The sequence below is a fragment of the Magnolia sinica genome, chromosome 9, assembly GCF_029962835.1.
Source record: "Magnolia sinica isolate HGM2019 chromosome 9, MsV1, whole genome shotgun sequence".
In the NCBI taxonomy this organism is placed as follows: Eukaryota; Viridiplantae; Streptophyta; class Magnoliopsida; order Magnoliales; family Magnoliaceae; genus Magnolia; species Magnolia sinica.
Window position 1 is genome coordinate 34,078,969 of NC_080581.1, and position 27,876 is coordinate 34,106,844.

The 27,876-nt window shown below is 40.4% G+C and overlaps 1 long non-coding RNA gene and 1 pseudogene across 1 annotated transcript; both read right to left on the bottom strand.

Moving 5' to 3' along the window:
• Positions 1-4,137: 4,137 nt before the first annotated feature.
• LOC131254944 (ribonuclease TUDOR 1-like) lies at positions 4,138-11,730 on the bottom strand (annotated as a pseudogene).
• Positions 11,731-19,935: 8,205 nt separating this feature from the next.
• LOC131256235 (uncharacterized) lies at positions 19,936-27,612 on the bottom strand. The gene is made up of 3 exons (XR_009176686.1): positions 27,517-27,612; positions 21,701-21,781; positions 19,936-20,131 (listed from the first exon to the last, which is right to left on the bottom strand). It is a non-coding gene; the product is annotated as an uncharacterized LOC131256235 (long non-coding RNA).
• Between the last annotated feature and the right edge of the window lie 264 nt (positions 27,613-27,876).

The window sequence follows — 27,876 nt, forward strand, 5'->3', positions numbered from 1 at the left end:
TCAACTCAGTGGAGCTATAAGGCAAAGGTTAACATGTTATCAATTCAGTCAAGCAGTAATGATAAAGCAATACAATAAGCATTCCTAGGTACTCTGGTTAATGCAAGGATGATATGTGTTAATGATGCATGCCCTCGCCTACACTCCCTCTGCAACATCATCTCACGATCGTGGCATGCACCCCTTCCTCTATGCTCAACTCCAACGTCAAAGGCACATGCAAATACGGTGCATGTACGTGATTAGCCAAATTCTTAATTAGACTTATTCATACAGCAGGTTTGGAAAGCTAAGGCACCTCCTTTTATATCATTTACCCAAATAATGATCCATCTAGGGTCGTCAATCCTAGTTAATCTCATACGATAGCCGTTCTAGATCGCTACAGAGCGGCTCGTCACCTCAGCGCATGCCTAGTTTATACTCGAAGTCACTACGGAAAGGCTTGTCACCTTAGCATAGTCCTAAAGTATACTCGAGGTCACTACGAAAGGCTCGTCACCTGATCGTAGCCCGACAACTCAAATACAGTGTCCCATACCACCGTATTCGGCTCACGAGTTTGGTTTGCTCACTGGACACTACGGGAAGGCTCATCACCCTAACGTAGGCCGACAGCTCGACCACGGTGTCCCATACCAACATACTCGGCTCATGAGTCTTGGCAGATCGTGATACCAAGGTTAAACAGGCTTTTTACTGGTAAGTTGGTACCTTAAATTCAAGCAGTAGCGCTCATACATTAGGCCAATCGAGTTGCTTGACAAGATCGACTGGTACGAGCATACGTTGAACTGATCAACATAGAGTGCATAAGTAATCCGCATGGCCTAACCACTATCGACAAACAGCGTACGACTCGGATTCGTCGGACGTGTCTTGTATGGCTAAAACAGTTCGGCCACCAATCGTAAACCATTACCGATTACTTGGACTACATCGTAGCCCCAATCACACTCCAAACCATAGCATTCATATGTGATAGTCAAAGACGGCATGTGACAACCAATCTAACTATAAATCTTATATAAGCATTTTAACAAACACATAGAGTGCATGTTAACATACGTAGGCATTCATTCATAAAGCACATAGTAGTAAGGTAGGTTACATGAAGGAAACTGTAACTATAGATAAGGGAATTGAGAATCCTATCTCAACGCCCTCATTAAATACATTACAGCAAGCATTTTCTCATTCAGGCATTTTATCAAACACTTAAACTACACATATCAACATACATGTAATATAGTACTTATAACAGGTATTATAGCAAATCCTTTCACAAGAGAGTTGCCACACGTACAATAATCATGTATCCTCAAACATCAATCATAACAAGCACAAATCATAATTCCATATTCAATCAAACATTTCAACAAACACATTGAATGCATTAAAATCAACATAGTACACATATATTTGTAATATATGGAAAACATTGCATCTTAGCACATGTGATAGCAATCAAGTCAGTCATAAATCATTAACTGACATTGAAAGCCTTGAAAACTATAACATAAACGTTTATAGTCCGCACCTTTCGTCGGTAGACACGTATCGAACTCAGTTCAAACACTACGCCTTTGTCTACGGCACAACGGCAACCTGTAATCATGAAATAGGTGAGCTATTCATCACTCTCTTTTGGATTCCTAAAATAGATTAGGGTTAGGATTTCTTACCTAAGAACGGAATCGAAATCGCCGGAATAGCGATACGGGAAGGATGATTTAGGACGTGGAGCGGTGGGATTGAATCCCAGCAACGATCCCTCACTCTCTCTCTCACTTTCCCTCTCTTTCCTTCTCTTTCTTCTCTCTTCTCTCTCCTAGGGTTTGAAATTCGTATAGAATGAGAGAGGGGTGGGTAAAGGTCCTTATATAGGCCCAGAACTGGTCTCAATGGCCCCAGGGCCTTAGTATACTTAGGTTATAGCCAAAGAGCGGCCGTTTCGGCCCAACGGAGCTCATCTGGAGGCCCATTTTCTGCATACGATCCAGAGAAAATTCTCTAATGTTAGATCTAGTTCAAGTTAAGTTTCAGTCCGATCAGATTTACGGATTGACCATGGGGGACCTGTTTCAGTTCAACAGCCATCGACACTCGATCAGGGCCACAAATGCATTGACTTGTGTTGGAAAATTTCCCTGATCCGAGGGTGTAGTCGGGTCAGAATCTGACGGTCTAAAACCTTAGATTTGGCCTACAAGCGAACGGCCCAATTCACTTAAGTTTGAGTCACTTTCTAAGGATATTTGTGTTTCTCACACACTTCGCTGTAAGCTCAAGTTGTGCGTTTTTAGATACCATTAAGACTTGATTTCCGAGATGATTGTCAAGCCCAGTAAGGTGGTCATAACCATATAGTTTCGCGGTAATCGAACTTTCGATGTGCGGTCCATGTCTGATACAGAGTTTCGTGATGCTCCTGAGAGCAAATGGGTTTTGAGATTAATCCTACATTTTTAGGTAATGTAGTGTTAGCAGTTCTACTCGTTTTAGGTCTTACAGATCATATAGAAAGCAGTTCAAGCTAATCTACTGATTAATTCAGTTTAGTACTTAATTAATTTCTGTTTAATTTCTAAAGGATTCGGTCCTTAGCGATTTCTGCCTGAGGTGGTACTCGAGTCTTAGTACGGATTTTTTCGAAACGTTACATTGATGTTCCAAGACTATGTCATCAGTCTTCAGCTTCTAAAGGCTCAACCGACTTACTAACAAACTAACACACGTGATTGACAAACAAGTTCACTAACACATTTCACTTCATTAGTTGTCTATAATAAGTTTCTTAGTTTTAAGCCAAGTGTCACTATGCAAAAATAGTGAAAAAATGATAGTTGAAAACCGTCTCAAATCTCAATATCCGACGGTTTTGAACCATCGCATGGGCCGTCGTATTTTGTTGTGTCATAAAAGTTCTCGACATCGTCGTTAAAAAAATAAAAAAGACGGTTGTAGACCGTCTTTAAAAAAAAGATGGTTATGGACGATCTTTCAATTTAGATAGATAGACCATCTTTAAAATGGACTATTCGTGACCATTGTTAGATGCATTTAATGCCTCACCAAAACATTTAGAGACAGTTATTGACCATCTATAAGCTCAATTTTTAGAAAAATAGAGACGGCCTAAAGCCGTCGGAAATTTTCTTGCATAAAAAAAATAGAAAAAATTTTCTTTTAGTGTTTCTTTTGTTAATTGCAAAAAAAATATTCAACCAACAGAACATAGAATAGCTAAGCTTTAAAAGAAACTTAATTTGCTTTAAAAAAAAAAAAAAAAGCTAGAGCACACCTTTTTAAAATTAAACTAATTGAAAGCAAATAATAAAAGTGGACAAGAAAATAAAAAATAAAAAAAGGTAAGAAAAATCAAAGGCTTCCAATTAAAAAAATCAACCATAAAACAAATGTAAGTGATGGATACCTAGTGCATCAAGATTCGCATCACACGCTTTCATGGAATAACTGTATTTACCCCCATCAACCTCCCCTACTAAAAGGGGGTTCCGTTTGAACCAACTCTCAACATACATTCAAACTCTCAACATACATTAGCCCTAGTCAGCATACCTCTCCAAACATCTGGCTAACTCTAGGAGGTAATGAAATCACCCCCAGCCCCAAAAACATGAAACTAGCAATGGGATGATGTGGATCAAAGAGACCACCCCCAAAACCTGAAACTAGCAATGGGATGATGTGGATCAGAGAGACCAGCCCCAAAAACATGAAACCAGCAATAGACGAAGAGTTTTTTCATCCCTATTTCAACTCTCCTCATTTCTTTGAGATCCACAGCTTAAGATTGTCTAAACTCGAACCAACATTTTCAGCAACTTTAGCTTTGATTAAGGGTTATTAGTGTGGTTGACCAGTTCATGGATGGTTATATTATTGATTATTGATTAGTGATTAGTTGATTACTAATATTAATTTGATAAATTGATGGTTTAGTATGCAAGTTGATTTTGTATAATTGTCTTAGCTCCGTTTTAATTTTCGTTTTCCTTTGAAATTTGAATGGTGTTGATTTTGATTGATTGAAAAATTAGCATATAAATATGTAAATATTAATATTTATTATATATGTAATGTAAACATTATTTGTTATTACACATTTTAAAGAAAATTGCCTCATAACACCAAGCGGCATTCCCGGCGCTCTAGGGGCAAGTGCACCTATCCCCTTTTTAACTACATTGATTGGAATCATTGAACCTGAATCTGAACTGATTATCACTTGAGCTCAAAATGTGGATACTGAAAGTTAGCAAGTTCAGCATTGACTTTCTAAATCACGAAGCACCTTAAGCACTAACCTTCAATCTCTGTTTTTTTTTTTTTTTTTGCAGACTGCTCAGCCTTTGCAAGTAGGTGAGCATCAGGAATCCTGTCAGCACCAAAAGCAGTTTGAAGCCTTGCCAGCCCAGCCTCTAGAAGAACCACAGCCATGTTGGTCTTTGATTCCCATAAAGAACCCAAGAAGGTTCCAGTCCTATCAACCGTTTTGACTTCAATCTGCACAAAATTACAGAAATTTAATAGCACTGAACTTAAAGTCAAATGGAATAAACCAAGGCAGAACATGGTACCGCTACATCCCTCTGCAAGATCTTTCTTCTCATGAAGGCAATCACTTCATCTGAGAAAGGCTCATCGCGGCCAGTGTAAGACCCGTATCCTAGTCCATATTGTTCCGTCGACTCCCGTGATCCTTCTCGTCGAAGTCCGGCAACCTGCGACGTATAATCGACGTTTGCGCGCGACCCTAAGTCGTAACCTATAGATCTGAGTCAGTTTAATCTGAGACTTGTATCATTGCGACCGCACCGTTGCCACTATTCCAACGCCGCGTTTTGCGCACCGATCCGATACTCTGGCCAAAAGATGTGGGCCGGCGTTTATTTCGAAGAAACACCGCGCGTTTGCAATCCCAAGAAAATCTCTACAACATGTCTCATCAATCAATCACTCAATCAATCAATCAATCACCTCATGTCAAGTACAAGAGCACCCATACTTTCTTTCTCCCCAAGTAAGCAACCACCAAGTCAACTCTCTCTCACCCTCTCTCTTACACACTCATACATGTCAAGTATACCATCACCTCACCCATCACTCACATCCATCACCCATCTCTCACTCTCCTTACAACCCTCTCTCTCTCATTTCTCTACACACTTTCCAAGCAAGGGAAGAGAGTGCACGTCCAAGCCATTTCAAGAGAGAAAAGAGTGAGTTGTGTGGCCCACTTTCCCATCCCAAAAACCTTCATCCTAGCCATTCAACTCTCATCACCCTCCATCAAAGTGAAGCACAAGGAGACCGGCATTCCAACGGACCGAGAAGATTAAATGGTGGGTGCTCTATTAGGCCTAGATTTTCTTTTTTTTTATGAAGGACCAAGTAAGGCCTACCGATTGATGGTATGGATCTCACTTTGGACCCTAGGTGTGGCCGATAGCCCACCTTGATCCACATGATCATTCCATGATGGGGTCATTCTCCATGGACCCCATCATGATGTTTATTTTCTTTGCATGGCTAGAGGTCATCTAGACCTTCCATTTTGGTGGAGAGGGAATCTCCACCGATGGGCCCACGTGTTATGGGACCCACTTGATGTATGATTGATTACTAAGGAAGGCCCATAGTGTCAGGGTCCCTCCATCACATCTCTCTCTCTCTCTCTCTCTCTCTCTCTCTCTCTCTCTCTCTCTCAATTTTTTTCTTGTTGTATGTAATGATGTGGCCGTGTGACTTACCCGGATCGACCCCACCATAAGGTATGTATTTTATCCAAGTCATCTATAGATGGGGCCCACTTTATGAGTGTTGTATCCACACCACCCATCATTTGGTGGCCCACGTGGGCAGCCCACTTGAAATGCACGTTGAATGGAAAACACAAATATTAGCTTGGTGTAAAGCATTTAGGGTGGGCCACTTGTGTAGGCCCCACCATGATGCATGAATGTAATCCATGTCGTTCATCCTATTCTTCAGATTATTTGAGGCGTTGAGCCGAAAAATGAAGCCAATCCGACTTTCTGGCAGGCCATAGCATAGAAAAACAGTGGCTGTCACCATTAAAAATCCACATGATATTTTCACACCCCTAAATATATTGAATATTGGGCTTGTTTGGCTTGTCTTGGGCTATGGGAAGCAGTGTATGGGGTGGATTCTTCCGATGTGAGCCCCACGCATGAAAAACCTCAGAAAAACTAGATTTCAAAAAAAAAAAACAAAAAAAATATACATATGCAGCAGACGTTGCTGTTGCTAGAGGCACGCAGGCAGCGCCTGCGGCGTTCAACGGGCAGATAGCAGGGACCCACGATCCTAGCCGTGGGCCCCACCATGATGGGTGTTTGTCATCCAAACCGTTCATTTGGTGGGCCCCTTCTTAAAGTAGGCTCCCTCCAAAAATCAGCCCAATCTGGATCTCAGATGGCCCACATCACAGGAAACAGTGGGGATGTAACGTCTGCCATTGCAACTCCTTGGAGTCCAGGAGTTTTGGATCATTATAAAATCTGTTTTTCCTATTCATCCAGGACCGTGTGACCTTATCAACGGTTGAATGATAAATAAATATTATGGTGGGACCCACCAATGATGTATGTGTTCATTCACACCGTCCATAGTGGACGGTGGAACCCACTGTGAATCTCACCACACCGTCCAATGGTGGACGGTGGAACCCCAATGATGCATGTGTTCTCACCACACCGTCCACTGGTTGGATGGTGGGGTCCACCATGATGCAAGTGTTGCATCCAAACTGTCCACCATTTGGCAAGCTTGTCTTACAGGCTTGAGACTAAAAACAAGACAGATCTATAGTTCGAGTGGACCCCACCTTGGTATATATATGAGGCCCATGTGATTAGGCCCATTTTGATGTATTTGTGGCCCGTTGTCGAGGCCCACCTTGATATATATGAGGCCTAAGTTATGAGGCCCGTTTGATGTATTGGAGGCCGGTGGGTCAAGGCCCAATGGGCTGTACATAAGGCTCATTGAATATGATTCCACCGTGGTTTATGTGTTGACCTTTATGGCAGGCTATGCCTTGGGAGCAATGATGGTTTAACGTCCACATTGTAAGTACAATGTTGGTTAAATGTCAGTATTGTAACTCTCCTTAAGGCCCATCGATAGGCCCATACTTGTTGATAATTCATCACTTTATAACATGCTTAGTATAACTCCATGATTCATGCCCATACGCATCATATGTATGCTTGATATGAGGAATGTTTAATCATAGCATAAGCCGTTGGGCTGAGACATTTACGGGACTCCTTATAAGACGAAGTGCCCCACATGATCGTGTGGTACGTGCAGGATTGCTGCATGACTGACGGTGTGACTCATACATTTCGCATTGCGTGTCATGATCACTGCACGCCCTAGCAACATCAGGGTTGTGGCCTCCACAGGCACATCATGAATGGTCGTATCGGATACCAGAAATATTGGCTCTAGTATTATGGGCACTTAGGATGTCCTTGGGTGAAAATCCCAGAACCTTTTTAGTACCAGGAGATGCTCCAACGTCTAGATTGAATGGATACACGAGCGCCAGAGTGCCGAATACCAATAGGCTGCATCTCCCACTGTCGTGGTCGGTTGGAAGAGGGTGTGGCCTTATCCGCCCGAGTGAGAGGGCTATAAGCTAGGCTGAGTTTGACCAGCTCACAAATGAGTACGCTATCGACGAGCCGGGTAAGTATTGGCAGACTACTGGTCAGGTGAATAGTGTAGTCTCTTCCACTTGCTTGGCTGTGCAGCTAAGGAGGCAGTCAGTGTGAAGTGTATTAGGCCCCGGTGCTATCCAGAGAGGAACTGTACTGATATGTGTACTTGATGAGGACTGGTATGCTTGCTTTGTATCTCGTATATGACATTTAGCCACATAGGCCTTGCATCGCATGGCCTTGGTATGGCCGATAGCATTCATGCCTTGCATCACATAGCTTTGGTACAGATGATAGTATACATGGACTTACCACATATTTTCGAATTACTCTGATATTGTATACTTGGCACTTGCCTTGCGCACACACTTACACCACCCTCTAAGCTTTTGTAAGCTTATGCACGACCGTTGCGTGCAGTGGCATTAGAACCCTGTATTTCCCTTTCCGTATTGTACTTAAATTTTTTGATACAGTGGATATATGGTGATGTTGTTTTGTGACTTGATTATGCTTGTGGTTATGCTCCATTACAAAAAAAAAAATCATACTGAAAATCCTCCTTGTAAGATCCCAGGATCAGAATCGGGCACAGCCAGGGCATCTAACACTAGAGAAGGAGAATGCAATGCTGCAAGTTTCCTTAGGGATCAACAATTTAAACCGATGACTACTAAGGACTTAATCCACAACATAGCCTTCTACTCTACAAGAACGGCAAGAAATCTTTAGCTTCTTTTGCGGATGCCTGAAAGTATATTTTTTTACCAAGTTCTGATGGAACAATTTTATTCCAGAAGAGATCATTTCATAGAACCAAACGTGATAGAAAGTATAAGGAAACAAGAAGGTTCAGCTTTGCAGAATGGATCCCTTTCTTTCCATTGATTGCACAAGATTCAGCAGCAAGCTACGCATCATAATAATTTGAACTTTCCTCAAAATCTCGGTGCCTGATAACCGTGCCAAAGCCACGCGCAACAACCAACTCAGCAACATTTATTCCTGCTAGTTGGAGTAGGTGCTGTGTCATCACCATCAACCTTGGATGGAGATGCAAGAAAGACCGATCCAAAATCCATGATTCTTGAATTTGAAGAGCCAGCTGTAGGCACTGGATTGAGTCCATCAGCCATGCTGACCTTCCTAGAATATTCCATTGAAACATCTACCTGAAAGAAGGCCAACCTTTAATTCAACTTTCTGGAAACAAATTTGAATGAAGTCCCTGTAGTTGTCAGCTCATTCTTGACAAATCTCATCGGATGTAAATAGGCACTTGAACACATACCTGATGGCTGATAAGGCATTGGCGCAGGAATTCTCGAGCCCCACGGGCAGGGTGCTGGTTTTTCATCCCTGCGAGGATTGCCCATTTTGGGTGACCTGATACTCGAAAGATTCACACGCCATTCAGCTGATGGGCTGCCATAAGGAATGGAGTCATCGGCAAATATGGTCCAATCCCCACTCACAACCTCCACCACCTATAGAAAGTAGAAGCATGCAAAGGAATGGAAAATTACACAAGGATTAATGGAAAGAGGAAACTACTTGTAAACAAAAGGGAAAGCCACTCACCTTTCTTGTGAAATTCTGATCGTGAATCGCCTTTGAGATTGTAGCTGGAGGAACATAGTTATGTCCAGATCCGTAAACGATCCTTCTTTGCTTGGAGCTCAGCAGCCTTCAACTTACGTTTGGCATCGTCCTCCATCATATTGGCACTCCATTCCACGAAGTTAGCCAGACCCTACATGGGTATCCAATTTAGTATGATTGGCTAGAAATTCCTCAGCCACCTGCAAGATAAACATATAATGATTGGAAATAACAAATCAGAGACATAAGAACATGGAAGGGAGCTAGAAAGACTTTGACAAAAAAACCTCCCAAGTTATAATGAAAATTTACTGCTGCTACAGAAATTAGCAACTGATGTTAAAGCAATGTCTTCAAATCGCAGCAACAAGATGAAAGACCAAGCAACTAAATAAATAGGCAAGCAACAAATGATTGAAGGTCTCAAAGGAAATAGAATGTGGGAAATTAACAAAAGAATTAAAAATAATTATTACAGAATGTCATGTTTTGCAACTTTTTGAGAGTAATAGTTCTTAAGTGCTTTTAAATGGGAAGTACTCGATAGTTGGAATCGTAATACTCATGGAAACATCCATTTAAAGGACCATCTTCCAAACTTGTATCAGTGAGAATCAACATAGTTTCAAATTTGTCACATGAGCAGATTTAAAATAAGGCACAGTAATCTTCCATTAAAAAACCTCAATACAAAAGGCTGAGTGGAACCCAATCCATGGCTTTCATCAACTATACGTTTGTACAGTACCAAAGAATTGTAGTGTTTTTTAAAATTAAAAAATAATAAATTTCAAAAGTAAAAGTTTATTTTAATAAGTAAATAAATATATTAATAATTAAAACTTTTCATAAATAGAGTGTGCAGTCAGATAGTAAGAGAAGAGGTTTTTGCTTTTGCAACCAGGGTTCAAATCTTCTCAAAGAGTCCACGCTCACGCGCACAGCGTGGGTTGTAGGGATGCTTGGGTGCTTTTTGGTGCTTTATTAGGCGCACTTAGCACTTCGCATGGAGCCAAAAGAGCCTTAGTCTTTTTGGCACTGGTTCAAATTATTTTGAGCCATGGTGCAACTTGAATCGTACTAGGGTCTACCATGAAGTATTTTAACCTTAGTGTTGATTGAGAGTGACTGTGACATAATTGTACATTTGGCACCTATGCCACATGTCACTTATGTGGCAACAGTTAAGATGATTAGATCATGTGGCTACAGTTTTTATTGTTGGATAACTGTTTCTGTCTGAATGGTTACAGAAATAACTGTCATAAGACAAAGAGTCATGTCTTTTCATGAAAGACAATTGTTTGTTGTGAATGGGTATGGATTTCTTATAGAGGCACATTAGCATCTCTTCATGAAGAAATCCATGACCCTTCAATTGATATAAATCCTGGATACTATAATCTAGTAGTTAATATTCTTAATTCTTAAGATTATATCATCTTCTATGCAAGTACTCTTGATCTGACCTCTTGCTAAGCTTTTTCTGAACGACTTAAAGGCATATCGATGTCAAATCTAGAGATCTGTTCAACACTTAAATGTGTAAATTTTCGTGTTGAAATTTGGATTGAGAGTTCATTGTATCTTGAAGACAATTTGTAGATTTCTTACGTTTTGCACTTGCTAGAACTACCAGAAAAAGGGCAGCAAATCTGTCTTGAGATATTGACTATTCAAGTCAAGCCTTGATCTCGATAGATCTGGTCGTCTCATTATCTTTTTGTTCTATCCTCCTTGTGTACAAGAATATCTTCTTTTCTAACAAGAATCCCCATTAATCAAGCTGTCGTATTCCTGATTTTTATCCATATCTCAATTGCAATTTGATTGTAGCTTATTTTTCTGGTATTGGAAGCTAGAAATTTCAAAATGCAGTCTCACCTTTCAATGTTTGGATCATAGCCATGATTTACATCCTCCATCTAAGGTAAATGACCAACTTACATTCTCAAAATAGACGTCATCAAATATCAACAAGATTTGAACATGCTTACAACATCTAAGCCAAACAATTGGGTTCATATATCACTTCAATACTGCATCCGAAAACAAATTAACATGCATCTCAAGCCAGGAAGGACGTACTAGAATTGTGTGGCCCACTTGCAACTTGTTATGGGAAAAAATGAACTGATCAGAAAGATGAGGTCGGCTCGGATATCAGTATACGTCGCGTGGTCGACATGACCAAGGAGCTCCTCAACGACCAGAGTAATACCGATCCAACACTAGGAGATATACCCGCCCGATGGCCTCGTCCACCAGAAGATGAAGTATCTCCACTTCTTGTGTAAGGGGACGAGCTCCGAGCCCTCTCACAATCCCATCCATTTTCGAGCTCTCGTTGAGCTCCTACTAAGGTCTTCTGAAGGTCATCCGAGCTGTAATCCCATATGCGGGGCTGCATGGCTCGGAACTTACAAGGAAGTCCTTACAATGTACGATAAGATGAAGAGGATGGTCATCCTTGGTGCTTTCAAGACACCGATAAGGTCCCAAATGGAGGTAGTTCGGCTCTATTGCTCAGATATATGGCTGCAACCCAAGAACTCGATAGGAGGTCGAGTTATATTGGAAAAATAACCAACATATCCTACAGAGTGCCCAGTCTAAGAAAATCGTTGTCAGAACGGCCATAGGATTGATTCCGAAGGTCAACTCGAATGCTCGACCTCGGCCTCTGAACACACGTGTCTTCAGAGCTCGACCACTTGATCTTATCATCGTTGACAATCTCCCTAAACGGTTGAGAAACAGTAGCCATCCACACCTACTATTTAGGGAGTGTTTCTCTCCATGTAATCGACTCTTAGCCTATAAATAGAGGTCCCACCTATAGTGAAAGGTACGTACCAGTAAACCCTCAACACTACCGGTCCCAAATTGCTTAATTCTGACTTAGGCATCGGAGGGTCCCCATACTATAGCCATGGTCTCATTTGTCATCTTTGTGTGAAGGTACTCGAAGGTTCAGTGAGGGTTAACCAAATTTCTGCATCAACAGTTTGGCGCCGTCTGTGGGAATGACATCAAGCTGCTCTCATCTTACCCGGGTTCTACAATGGCGAAGGGAAGGAAGAAAGCTCCAACTGCCATTGTTGCAGTGCAAACCGAACAATCCTCTCAGCAACGAGCTAATTCCACTCCAGTGGCACCAGCTTCCAGATCTCATAACTGGGGAGGTCTGCTGGTCTCTCTGGAAAATCGTGTCGAGACTTTGAACAACAACATGAATTGACTGATGCAAATCCTAGAGAGACAGAACCATCTCCCTTGTCACGAGGCAGAAGACAGTGCTGCCATTGAGTAGTCCCGACCTCCGCGTCACCTCCCGATCCCCAGGAGGTCGGACCGCAGCCCAGCCAGATGCCTGCTCAAACCACAAGAACGGCCACTCTCTTTGCTTCTGACCTGCGTCACATGCTAGAGAATCAGAGGCGTGGAAAGACTCCTCAGGTGGTAGGAGAAAACGAAGTTCCCTAGGAAGCCGAACTCAAAGAGCTGCAAGGTCAGATCGGTGATATACGCCAAGCATATCGCGCGCAGATTCCAACCTCGATATAAGCAATGCTAAAGGAAACTGAACCACCATTCACCAACGATATCATCAAGATCAGCTGCCACCCATATTCAAGATGCCACAGATTACCCCCGACTCCGGGTCTGCCAACCTGACCGAGCATCTAGAATCTTTCAGTGCATGGATGGAACTTCATGATGCCTCGACCACGGTGATGTGCAGGGCATTCTCCTTAAATCTGTCAAGGGTAGCTCGAAAATGGTTTGGCAGTTGAACTGAAATCCATCAGTTCGTTCGCACAGCTTAGCAAAATCTTCATCACTCAATTCATTGGAGGAAAGGACAAGTGGAAGCTGGCGACCCACCTCCTTACTATCACCTAGAAGGAAGACGAGCTATTGAAAAATTACATCAAATGTTTCAACCAGAAAGCAATGCAAGTGGAGGGCTATTCAAATCAGATAGCCCTAGCTGTCATGATGGTTGGTTTGAAGGAAGGAAGATTTCTCTTCTTGATCGGAAAAATACCCCGGCGACATTGGCTGACCTCCTCAACCGAGCTCACAAGTATTCCAACACCAAAGAGTTGTTCAACTCTCGCAAAGCCACCCGGAGTGCTGGGAGTTCGGCTAAGGAAAAGAAGCGCAAAGAAGAACCCCCTCCCAGTGTTAACAATAAAAGGAGGAGAGATGATGACTCGTCTAGGCAATGGCCAAGCCAATGACCTAAAAGCAGGTTTCACACCTACGCCCCTCTGACCACTACACCTGAGTAGGTCCTCACAGAAGTTCGAGACAAAAGACTCCTGAAATGGCTGAACCGAATGAGGACTGACACCGAAAAATGGGACAAGCGAAAGTATTGTCATTTCCACCGCAACCACGATCATGCCACCAGCGACTGTTTTGACCTCAAGGAGGAGATCGAAGTCCTCATCCACGCCAGACATCTGCAGGAGTGTAGGTAGAAGGCAAGAAGGGCCAGAACGAAGGAACGAACAACACGGATATAGGAACGACAACGAGGCTACGAAGGAAATCCACACCATCTTTAGTGGGCCTGCGGGGGGAGGAGATTCGAACCGAAATCGCAAGGCTCATGCCCGAAGCATCAGCCATAATAGATCGAAACATCATATCCAACTTACCTGCCGACCTCTGAAAGAGTAGAAGATGGTCCCCTGCGAACTAACGTTCATCGAAGAGGACGCCTGTGGAGTCCACTACCCCCATGACGATGCCCTAATGGTGGCCATGACCATAGCTAACCGTGAGGTGTTTTGAATGTTGGTGGACACCGGTAGCTTGACCGGCATCCTCTTTGCCGTCTACTACTAGGAAAGCAGTAGTTAAATATCTATGGCTACGGTTATAGTCTGTAGCAGGACCATCGAATCCGTAGCTATAGAAGCAATAGCTACGAATTATATCCGTAGCCATACCTTCTGTAGCGAAATGTGTACACAACTACGGATAATATTTGTAGCTAAAAGTTAAACTTATCCGTAGCAATAGGCACATTAGTATTAGCTACGGTTTCTAGCCGTCGCAATCGCCTTTTTTTTTTTTTTTCTTAGCTGGTACATTCCCACATACGATCCTTCTCTCCAGTTGCACCGCCACATCTCAGTTATGCAAATAATCAGTTAATCAACATCCTCAATTGGGACTGAAATTGCAGTTAATAAAATATTAACACCCAAATGAAGGAAGAATGTCCAAACTTTTTTTTAGAAATCAACTTTTGGAATCCAACCATGCCAGTTGTGAAGAAAAAGAAGATTTTCTACCAAAGAATTACAAAATTGAAGCCCAAGGAAATAAATATAGAGAAGCACCCAAGTGGATGTACCATAAGTGACATGGCAATACTTTCAAGGATCCAAGTAAGATTAAGAGCTTACCTCAAATAATTGCAAAAGGATAATTTGACACAGTACAAGGATCGTCAACTAAATCCAGCAGTGACTTCACCATGCCATTTCTTGTACCTGCACTCGAAATAGAGTAACTAAGTCACGAAACAAATTGGGGCTGCTTGTCTCCCACAGGGACCACATCCATCTAATTTTCCCACTTCTGGACAGCAAGCATATCAACAAATTCCTCAGCCATTTCAACCACAACAACAACAACCCGCTTCCACAACAAATGGTCTTTCTACCACTTCCACCTCCAATCATGGTGCATAAGCAATTCCCCATCAAATTTGTTGCTGCTTCCACATACTCATTTACTTCGCCCTCCACCACCCATTCACATGACTCCAACTATCCCATCTTCAATGCAAAGATCAATGCATGTGCTCTCATCAATGGTTGTGATGGTGCCAGTGCCACATCTTGGTCCAATGGTACCTTCTCTTTCATTATTGTCATTATTTCTTAGTTACTGTTTTTAGTACTCTGTGACTAGACTCCTATGTTCTTCCATCATTTCTTAAATGGTGATGACTCATCCTTGGTACACATGGCATAGAATGTGCATAGATTAGACTATCCAAGTTGTTGGATTTGTTGTGGGCAGAAAAACATTTTACATAGGAAAAGCACATATAGTTGAAGAGAAATAACATTTTGTTTTGGAAGGAGAAGTTATATACAAATGAGCTCCAATAAAATCAATTTAAACAATATGGAGTAAGTTCTTAAACATATTCCTGCAGCAAATGAGAATTCTGTTTGTGGATGCACTGAGATTTTAACCATTTACTGAGGCAAGCAGTCCTAGTAATTGCATGTAAAAAATAATTTTAAAAAAATATATAAATAAAAAAGATAGAGAACCATCCAAATATTGACCCTAAAAATTTACATTGACTTGATTGCCTAGCTGTCCAGATTTGCAAACATTTAATTGACAGTTGAATGAAAAGCATCAAATGGTCCTAATTCAGCAAAAGGGTTTAGGAATCAAAGTCTAAATCCATTATACAAGTCTTATTTTTGGGATACCACCTATATACATTTAAATTCACAGAATGGATGGTTTAGTTTGAGTTTTCATTGTGCTGCATGTACATTGTCCGAGTTCCTGCATATCAACCATCACATTACTTCTTTTAAGGACCAAGACTTCTATGTTAGTTTTTAACCATTTAGAAAATGGTGGTAACTCATCCTCCCTTTAAATCTGATTGAAAATAAACAAGCTCCCTAATCTAATTGAAAATAAAGGTAAATACCAAAGACTGGCAGATTTTTTTTTTTTTTTTTTTGCAAGGTTCAGATTGGTAGAATCTGATTTTCAACAATATTAAAAGAACTTTTAAAAGAGCCATGTGTCACGTTTTAAGCCCTCCAACAGGATTTAGTGGTCAACCAATAACATGGAGTAAAAGAAGTACCTGACTGCAATAACCAAGTTTTTTATATACATACCCCATCCATGTTGTTGTTGCCCACCAAAAAGAAAAAGGAAAAATGTATTGATTCATGGGAAGATGAAGCTGCAACAACCTAAAACAAACAAAGAACTGTTAAAATGGAATAGCCATCCACAACAAAGAAACGAAAAAAGGGAAATGTATTTGTTGCCTTTTCTTGCAATGAATCATTAGGGTACAATTTTTTTTTAAAAGGACAATCTTCTTCACTTGCTTTGAGGTTTCTTTGGATGACAAAACCTCACTTTGTAATGTGAGCTTTTTCCTTGAAAAAAATAGAAACAACGAAGTGGCTAATGGCTGACTTTTTAGGTACTCCAAATTCATCTTTTTTCCTTCTAGAAGGGAAGGGAATCTTGGGTTTTGTCAAATATGAAGAAATATTTAGTTCTTTGTTCGGCCGAAATCAATGACCCCTAGAAAAGAAAAACACATACATGTGCATGAAAGATAGAGCACTGAAGAAAACAAACTAGTTGAACTCACCAACTGGAATTTACAAAGTGGGGTATGTGTGAGATTTGTGCACTCACCATGGTTTCAAAATTGTTGTCCAAGAGAATGTTGGCAGTTTTAATATCACGATGTATAATCTTCAGGTGGTCTGGCAAGTAAATAGAAAAAAATATACATATCGTTACAACAATCCCCACCATGTCTCCTCAGTTAAATATACATATAAATAGACATGTGAACACTTAGCATATCGTTACATAAATATTAACTCATACATATAGAGCACAAAACGAGGTATCCATTTAAATAGAAAGACATTAAGGATATGTTTGGGTGTATGTAGAAACTAAAGATGTAGGTAGGCAGGATGCTTTCTGCCAAATAATATATCATTAGTCTCAGATCCTAACTGATGTGCAACGGATATGATTTGGGGTACATAATGTAGTTTTGGGTTATCAAACAACTATCTACAATGGTTTGCTGACTTGACTCGGCTCAAAATCTCGTTGGGTCAACTGAGTCAGCTCGCTGACTTGATGAGCTTGTTGATTCAGCACCAAGTCGCACTCACAAGTAAGTTCTCTAGAGACTTGGCTCAAAATCTTGTTGGGTCGGCTCAGTTGAGTTTTGAGCTGAGTCAGCAAGTTCTAGTGCACATGAGAATCACTGAGTAGCTGTAGCATTCTCCCGCAACTCACCTGGGTGACAATGGAATAAAGCGGTAAGGTGCTGTAGCTGCAGAGTAACTGAATAATCAATAAAAAATAAGAAAAACAGGCGCCTGCCCAATGTGTTTCCTGTTTTGTGACCCAATCCAAATGATAAGGTGGATTTGTATCATTGATTCCTCTGAAAAAATCCAAACAAATCTTGATTTCTTGGCTGAACCTGATTCCTTGGCTCATGGACAGGGCGGGCTGGACCTAGACTCAGGTCCATAGCTCATGGACTGGACTTGTAAATGCTCCTGCCTGACCAAATTGCAATGCTACATGAAACAAAATATGCAAGTACGGCCACATCCTGATTGCCTCCTTTTGGAAAAAGTAGTATGTATGGTAGGTAGTAACTTTCAAGGTCCCGTTTGGTTGAAAAATGATTTCATCTCATATACAAGTAACTCTGCATCTATTTCATCTCCTATACAAGTAACTCTGCATCTATAGTAAAAACACAGAGACGGAACCACATGCTTCAACAATTTAAAACAATTCAATCACATTGACAGTCAAATTAAGATATTACAAACAAATGCACCAAATGGACAAACAAGATAGTTTATATGTTCAATATCTTGTGCATCTATTTTTATTTCATGCTGGGAATCACTACTTTTGCAATTGATGCAATATTTGAATGTGGCCCATCATTTAGCTTATCTGGAACAGATGAAGGGTCCAGCAGTCAGACAGTAATGATGGTTGTAGAGTGAATATGGGTGCACAAATCTTGGGTTTTATCTAGTAACTTAAAAGACAAACCTGGCATTATTGATGATGAGATGAAACCACAAATCACAGAAGGTGCCCCTGTTTACAACTAGATAGAATGTCACTAAGAAGTCTAAGAATGGTATGTATTTTACCAACTCCTGGTAGGGTTCTATGCATGTTCAAAAAGCAAAAGACAAACAAAATTTTAGAAAAAGAAAATGAAAAGTATTGCTTGCTAATAATATATACAACATTTCCAAATAACTTCATGCGCAACATAAATTAGGAACACAAAGATAGAAAGTTAGAAAAAAAAAATAATAATAATAATAAAGAAAACAATATCTGCTCATACAATACGTTGATTGGAAACAAAAGCTGAAATAAGAAAAAAGTACCCTGACTTGCCAAACAATGCAGCAGTCTCATCCCATCTCTTCATGGTTAGGCATCCATTGGAAAATCCAAACAAGCCTTTTGTACTATTTTCAAACTGAGGGCAGTCATCAACTATATTGCCCACATCGTACATAATTTGGTCTTGAAATGACCCACCAGGCTTTATTCTCATTGGATTGAAAGCTTAAATTTCAACATAAATCAAGAGAAGTTAAAGAACTAAAAGCACTTATGCTTGACATATAGCCTGAAGAATTGCATGATTCCTCCTGGTGTTCTTCCATTCTAGTCACATGCGAAGCATCTTCCTCTTCCTTCAGTTGTCCTTCCATTTTAGTCACATTTGAAGCATCTTCCACTTCAGACTCTTCCGCTTCCTTCAGCTGTCTGTCCATTTCAGCCATATTGAAATTTCATTGGTCTAAAATATTCCTGCAAAATGATAATAGCCTGGCAACAGATGTAACTGAATCTAGAACTTGATGAAGACCTAAATCATGTAGTTTAATATACTTCATCAACAAATATATATATATATATATATATATATATATATATATATCAAAGAACATGAAAGCATGTGAAGGATGTCATCTTGTACTCAACAGCAGAACTGAATGGATCTTCAACCTAAGTTGTTTCCTTGTTCTATTATCCATGTCGAGGAAATGAGAGTACAGGAGCTTCATGCTCATGTAAGACAAAAAGAAAAGAAATCACCAGAACACAAGACAAGTGCATCATGCTCATGTTAGGGTCCCATAATGATTGGCAAAGAAGCAACCTTTTTACATGATAAAGTTAATTATATATAATGAAATTCCCATATTTATTGCATTTTTTTAAATATTGTTTTCCCAACTCGTATTTTTGTTTCAACCACAATGAGAGGGGAAAAAGTCATGAAAGGTCTGAGGTGGAAAATAAACTTGTGAACTTATGATTTCCATATCAAAGTAGTTGGTACTTGGGGAAAAAAAAAAAAACTAGTTAACCATGATGAAGATTATCTACGACTGTTTCGAAATGAATGACAATTTCTTGTTTCTAGCCATGCCAATACAAACTGATATCAACACACATGTTCACACGATTAGAATGCCTCTAGGCTCCACAGCATCACAAGGACCAATGGTATTGAGGAGCCATCTCAGAACAAGCATGTAGTTTAGTGCATTCTTTGACAGTTCTGCTCTCCAACTGCAATAGAGAAACTTACCCAAACATGCATGGATTTTTCCCACAAATGTCTGATGGAAGAATAGAATGCCTCTACCCATTGCCATTACTCGCAACTCATGCTACCCATTGTTCTCATTGCTCAGACAATTGATGGAAACTGAAAACGTGAAAATGTATACATCGCAAACACAACATGCACTAGATAAGGTTCAAGCATGTCCTAAAAGATTAAGGTTCAAGCATGCCCTAAAAGATTAATATATTAACCATGAGGAAAGGTTGGGGAACTACCTGGCTGTACTTTGCAAGTCATTCTGAACGAATTAGAGCTCCAATCTTGAATTGAAAATTGCATATACTCAAAAGTTAGAATTGAAACAAATGGCTAACCTCATTGACAATTCCATTGCCCCGCCCCCTACACATAATTCCTGGAAGGGAATTAGAAGAAACAAAAATAAGGGTATGCACTAGCCAAAAAAAGAAGAAGCATATACTCAGAAGCACGAAAAAGAACTACCATCAGGGCATGTGTTGATTTCAACATCAGAAGCGACGCTTCTTACATGACCAGTAAATGTTGTTTTGACTATTTTCATGTTGAGCAATAGAATGAAAATAAATTCAAAGATGAAACTATTTGAATTCCCAAAACAGAAATGACAGAAGAGCTTCACAATAGATAGAATCTGTTCTTTACGTCAACATAAATACCAAACTATAGCATAAGCATGTTAAATCAGTATAGGTCCTGATTCAAAATATTAAAAGTTTGAAATAGTCATGCGTTGAATCTTTGGCAACATTCCTGGGGCCCATTTAAATACCCAAATGATAAATAAAAATGCTCTTGAAGGACCATAAAAATAAGAAGAAGAAAAAAGCTTCTTCAATTAGTAAAGCAGTTGGCCTGGGTTTCAATCTCTGGTTCTGGTGCAACTTGGTCAAACTGGCAGGTGCAATCCGGTTTTCAAAAATCTGATTGCATAACCTTCAATTTCAGCATGAAAGAAATGTAAATGAAATTTGAGGGGCCCTTCTTATATGTAAAAAAAGTGATGCCCCCCGTAGACCCTTGCAGCTTCCATATGTCTCTTTCCTAGTTTTGTGAAAGAAATGGATTATGAGAATTCCTGTGAAGGCCTTTTGCTCAAATAAAATAGTCTAAGATACTGGGCCATCAAAATCTTAGTAATCCGATTGCATAATGGTGAGTTTGGATGTCAATTCAACCAAATTGCAATCCCTTCAATACATAATAAATGAAACAACTAAAGTGGAGTGTCACCATTTTAATTCATGGTGACAACCAAACTGCTAATTGTGATTCCCTTCTTTTCAATTAGACTTCAGATGGTAGTAATTTCCATTTGGGGCCAAATCCCATGTCAAGAATGGCATGAGATTTTGGTCATTTACTCTTTATCGAATTAAATTATAGCAATTCAACTATTCTGGTTCCTAGTTTGCAGGCGGTGATGTGGGATGCTTTATTTTACTAGCAACCACCATTATCCTTCAAACATTCATTTGTCTCCATATCTGTATGACAAAGAAAATACCTACATTAGGGACTTGTTTTGCAAATTAGAATATCACAACGCAAGATAGAGTTAGGGTGCATTTAGATGCTCAGTTGGACGGAATTGCTGAACTAATATAATAATACAACATAAAATAAAATTTAAACACAAAAGAAATGACTGAAACAAATGTTAACAATTATAATTCATGAATCATGATGACAGCCAGTCCCTGGCTGCAATTGCGTGCTTTTTCAAGTTGAACTTTAAACGATCCAAGTTGCTCCTTGAGTTAGGCCACTTCTGCATTATTAAATTGAAACATTACAATTCTATTGAATTGAGCATCCAAATGCTATATTTCAAAAACTAGACATCAGAATATTTTTGAAGCTCACCATCACTCGAACAAAGTATATCCTCAGTCAAACATCATAAAATTCCAAGAAAGGCAAAGGTATAACAAGAGACACCTACTTGGGCATCTTGCTCTTCTTTTAGAACAGGATTTAGCACTTTGGTCTCCTATACATTTTTCAATCTTCTTATTGTTGATTCCTACCCAAATGCAACAAATACATTTTTCAATCTTCTTATTGTTGAGTCCTACCCAAATGCAACAAATAACATTAGAGTACTTCCATTAATCATAAATGACATACATAAAAGTGAAAAGGGGAGAAAAAATATCCATAGAATCTACATTTCTTACCTATCATTTACACCACAATGCAATCAACAACAATTACAAACATGGAGCAAACAAACGCCACAAAGCAGCCACTCCTCCAACCCCATTCCAACTACACTTGAGACCTAAATCGCTCTCTCGAATCTGGAAGGTGAAATCTCTAATTCTAAAAATCCTCAGATTCCTAAAATCCTAAAATCCCCAATTTCGAGGTCCACATTCAAATCTGTAAGCCCTAAAATCCCCAAATTCCTAAATGAGGGTCCACATTCGAATCAGGAATCTGGAAATTACTAAATCCCCAAATTCCTAAATCGGCATTGAGATTGATAGAGATTGAGAGAGAGAGAGAGAGAAATAACTCACGTTCGTGAATCTAATTCAATCGAGCTACAGAGAGAAAGAGGGGGGCGGGGCGTCCGTGACTAAGAGAGGAATAAAGGTGGTGCGTGGGTCCGGAGGGTCGTGTTATTCACGAGTAGCCTGATCTTCTTGGCCAACGTCAGTCGTCCGAACAAGTCCCTCACGCAGTCGGGGTTAGGCAAGGACATGCAGCAGAAGGTGAAGTTTTTGGCGTTGCCGACGCATGCAGATGTCGGACGAGAGTCTACTCGAAGTGGGGAGAAGATAGAGAAAGGAAGAAAGGGAGATTTTGGCCATAAGACAGAGAGAAGCCCGCGAGAATGAAAATAGCTCGCGGGCTCTTTTTTGGGTTGGTGCGGACTGGTACTTGAGACGAACGGTCTTGTTAGGGGCTCCGTGGGGCCCACCGTGATGTATGTCATTTATCCATGCCATCCATCCAATTCAATGATTTTTTGGGGGATTTATCCCAAAAAAGAGGAAAATAGAGGGCTCCTGTTGACCACACCACAAATCAACAAAAGGCACCTAATCTCCATTGTTTCCTATGGTGTGGTCCACTTGAGCCTTCAATCTACCTACTTTTTGGAGCTAACGCCCTAAAATGAGCTATCAAAATGGATGGACAGCTTAGATAAAATACAAAAAATTGTGGTGGAAACTTCTTATGGACCATCAATTTGTAGCCGTGGGGTGGTGGTAAGCATATTTAGCTGCGGATTAAATCCGTAGCAATTTAGCTACAGATTATACCCATAGCTAAAATCTCCCATAATCCGTAGTCTTTACTTGTTTTTTTGTAGTGAATGTTCTGAATGAGAAATCTCCCCTAGAGATGTGTAAGAAGCCAGAAAATTTATACATGGCAAAATCCCTCAATAATAAGTTTTTTATGAAGAAATAACTTCTTGGGCTATGGATGAAGGAAGGATCCAATCTCCTAGAGTACATAAACTCATTTACGAAGGTTTGTAGCGACTTATTAAGACTCAGAGTGACGATCGAGGATGAAGACAAAGCAGTGCCACTTCTAGCATCATTTTTCACATCATACAACAATCTCATCACTACTATTGTATAGGAAGAATACAATGAAGCTAGAAGAAATCATCGTGGCTCTCATTTCTAATGAGATGAGGAAGAAGTCAAGCAATGAAGACTCTCAGGCAGAATGGTTAATTGTGAAAGGGGGTCAGGGACATGGGAGATCCGTGAAGCGATCTCGGTCTGACAAGAAGAAAAAGGCTAGATCGAAATCAAATTCAAAGGATGGATGCTTTTATTATGTCATAAAGGGGCACTTCAAGAGATACTAATGCAGGGGCATTTTCACACCGAGCTTAAGTGGGGTAGCCCGTGGGATGCGGGGACACACTCGAGATGGGTGACCCATGTGATTTGGGGCCCACGAAGAAGGTCTCGTGTTTGAGACTCCTCACCAGGGGTGATTAATGCGCATTTCACATCGAGCTCGAGTGGGGTAGCCCGTGGGATGTAGGGACACACTCGAGGTGGGCGGCGCATGTGATTTGGGGCCCACGAGCCCACAAGGGGGGTTCGGCCAAGGTCCTAACCCATGAGATATGGGGCCTGAACTATGAGATAAAGGGATCAATTCGTCATACTCTAATAGTTCGAGCTTTTAGAGCAAGTAGTTAATTGTACTGCATCAAATTGGTATCAGATCGGGAGGTCTCGTGTTCGAGACTCCTCACCGGGGGTGATTAATGCAAGGGCATTTTCACACCGGCCTCGAGTGATGTAGCTCGTGGGATGCAGGGACACACTCGGGGTGGGTGGCCCATGTGATTTGGGGCCCACAAGCCCACGAGGGGGTTCGGCCGAGATCTTAACCCATGAGATGTGGGGCCTGAGCTATGAGATAAACGGATTAATTCGCCATACTCTAACAGTTCGAGCTTTTAGAGCAAGTAGTTAATTGTCCTGCATCTCAATATAATGATATTTATGAAGTCATACAGACTCTAGGTGATGTCATGCATGTCCTAAATTTGAAGAAAATTTTAATATCCTTAGGGGTTTTAGATACAAACAGGTGCACATTCACTGCATCTAGCAGTGTAATCAAGGTCATCAGAAGTGCAATGATGTTAATGAAGGGACATAAGATGGGAAATCTATACAAGTTGGTTAAGAGCACGGTTATAGGTGAGGCCGTTACCACCTCACATATAGAATCCGGCATAAATGACACTAGTCTGTGACATGTGGCTAGGGCAAATGAGCGAGAGGGGCATGATGGAATTCTATAAACGGAAATTGTTGAAGGAGGTTAAGGCATATAAGGTGGATTTCTATGAGCATTGCATCTATAGAAAGCAATGCATGAAATTGTGGTAGGACCGCTACAATTGAAGTACGGATGTATGACCAAGTGTCCTAAAGGGGGGTGAATAGGATTTTTAAAAACTTTAATTCTACTAAACTATAAATTTTACCAATTTAAGACAAGTTGAGCAGGATTATCAAGAAGTCATATTCATATTCTAGTGAGAAATCTAAGTGTTGCATTATATCAAACATGTATTGTGCGTAAAGTAAACATTCTAGTAGTCAATACATATGAACAAGAGCAATCATCACAAACGTAACAATATATAGTGGTTCAGCTACGTGCCTACTCTGAAATTGTGGTAATGACCGCTTTAGTTGAAGTAGGAATATGTCAATGTGTCCTAGAGGGGGGTGAATAGGACTTTTTAATATTTTATGACAATTTAAAATCCTATCACTATAATCCTAAAAGCAAGCATACATTAGGATTACTAAAGAGTAACTCTACTGGCTTCCAAGCTCGGTGGAGGATCCAATCATAAAACTATTTGAGAGATAAACAACATGCAAATCAGTTTATGATGGATATGATTGTGTGTGAGAGGCGTGATCTCAGATAATCAAGTATGAAAGTATTTAAGGAAATCACATAAGTAATGGAAGACAATAGCAATCTCAAACATAGTCATTTTTATAGTTGTTCGACTACTTGTCTACTCCACTTCCGGCAAACGCACTCAACCTTTGAGTGTACCGGATCTCACTAAGGAGGTTTCACAACAGGTTCACCTAAAACCAAAGGTTTTAAATCAAGTTCACCTCTAACCAGCACAACCTACACTTAGGCTGACACAATGTGTCTATACGACACTGTTTATGCTCCCATGAGCAAGGGTCAACACATAGACTTTTAGGCCACACTGGCCAAAGACCTTCATAAGGACCTAAACGTTTATGCTCTCCACAGAGCAAGGGTCAACACAAAGCACCCCCACGTACACTCTTGCCGGAGGCCTCCTACGAGGACTTGCAAGGGGTGAGAAACACCTTTGACCCAATCCTAAGAAGGAATTATCACAAGGGTCATCTGGACTCTAATGACTTACAGATAAGTAAATGAGCCCCGTTTAGCGCGTTGTTGAAGATCTCCTCCTTTGATGACGAAGAATCTTCTGCTTCCTTGAACCGCAACTCAGAAGATATACCAATACATGACGACGAGTTAGGTCAAGGTTATAAGGGAATCCTACTCTATTAAATGTTTTCCTATGAGGGAGATAGAGCGATTCCAATCATCTATGTATTCAAGGCATCCCAGCTTAATGATTTGCCATTAAGGTGGTAGCTGCAGGATCCCTGAATGCGGAAGTTCATTCCCCAATCTACTCTATTGAATGTCAATGATGAGGGTTGATTGGAGGATGAACTCCCATGAGAGAAAAAGGCTTAGGGTATATGATCTAGGGTTAAACACACAAAAGCACTCTCTCTTTTTCTCTATCCAACAACCAAGGGCAAGTTCTCATTCAATAGGCAAAAGGTTCCAACGGATATAAAACGGTCGCATTTTTTACAGAGTTCGATATCATCGAGCAGGGTCGATATCATCGAGCGTATACTCTTGATAGCATCGACTGGCCGCTCAATGACACGAACTCAGATGTCAAACGCTTTTGAAACCTTTTGCCAGCTGGTCGAGGAAATCAAACATGTATCGATGTCATCAGATTTCAAACTCCGATTTCATCAACACGAGGTTCAATTCCTCGACATTTGAAAAAGTGAGAGACTTGTCTTTGAAGGTTTTTCAGGAAACAGATATGATCGAGCTTCACTCGATATCATCGAAATTTGAATATCGATGATATTGAGGGCAGTGTCGATTCATCGATAATTCTAAGAATTTTCCTATAAGCTTGCTAGACAATTTCTGTCCACTTTCGATGACATCGACCATGCCTCAATATGATCGATATTTGAATATCGATTTTATCGAGTGACCCTCGATCCGAGAAAAATATCCTGAAAAACTTGTTAGATGTAAACGTGTCCTAATCCAATATCATCGAAGGTCTTCCGATATCATCGAGATTTAAATTCAAAGGATATTGAGAAGCTCTTCAATATATAGAAGATTACTTGATTTGCCTTAGCAGAACTTTGGACACAACAGTCCTGATGTCGATTTTATCGAGTCTACTCGATGAACTCGAGATTCAAATAGCGATAATATCAAACCTTCTATCGATACATCAATAATTCCGTCCAGATATCTTTGTGGTTGCTGGACATCTTATGTCCTCATTTCGATAATATCGAGTGAGCTTCGAGGACATCAACAACATGGTTCGATTTCATCGAACCACTTGTCGATAAATCGACAAAGGCAGAAAACTTTGAGATTTTTCTAAGTCTGAAAAAAGTTTTCTAACCATACTCCCTTAGGGTGTTCTAACCAATTTTTAAGGGTTTTAAATACCTGGTATTTGGGGACATGGGATGTGAGGCTCAAGATTTACCTGTGACGAGTTCGGGCACCCATCCAGTTGAGGCAGTTGTTTGATCAATCTTCCTATGGGGCTCTTCTACCTAGCTAACTCAACGCACACGCTAATTGACAAACCAGGGCACTTTCATACTCCACTCCCGGCTAACGCACTCCACCCTAAAGTGTGCCGGATTTCACTATCAATGGTTTTAAATCAGATTAACCATAAACCTTCATGACCTACACAAGGTATGTACTAGTTGCCTACACAAGGCAAACACTCATGCCTACACAAGGCAAATACACATGCCTACACAAGGCAATAGGTCCTACACAAGGACACTATATGTAATCTTCCGTCAAAGGCCTACGAAAGGTCTTAATGAGTTTGAGAAACAAACTCTGAATCTCAATCCTACATAAGGTATTCAGATTCTATAGACTCTATGAACTTACTTGTAAGTGAGTGAGCCCCATTTTTAGCACATACTAAAGATTATCTCTCTTGTTGATGAAGAGTCTTCAGCTCCCTTGATCTGCAACAGTTGGAGATGCTTCCAATGCAAGTCGCCGGTGTTGGGTTAAGGTATTTTGGTGAATCTTATCTATTAAATGTGGATCTTTAAGTGTAGATGAGATTCCCAAATATTAAGTATTCACAGGATTCCAGCTCAATGATTTGCCAATAAATGAGTTGCTGGAAGATCCTTGAATGGTGGAGTTCATTCTTCAATCCAATCTATTGATTTTTCAATGATTGCATTTAAGATAGGGTTGAAAGATGAACTCCCATGAGAAAATAGATTTAAGATGGTA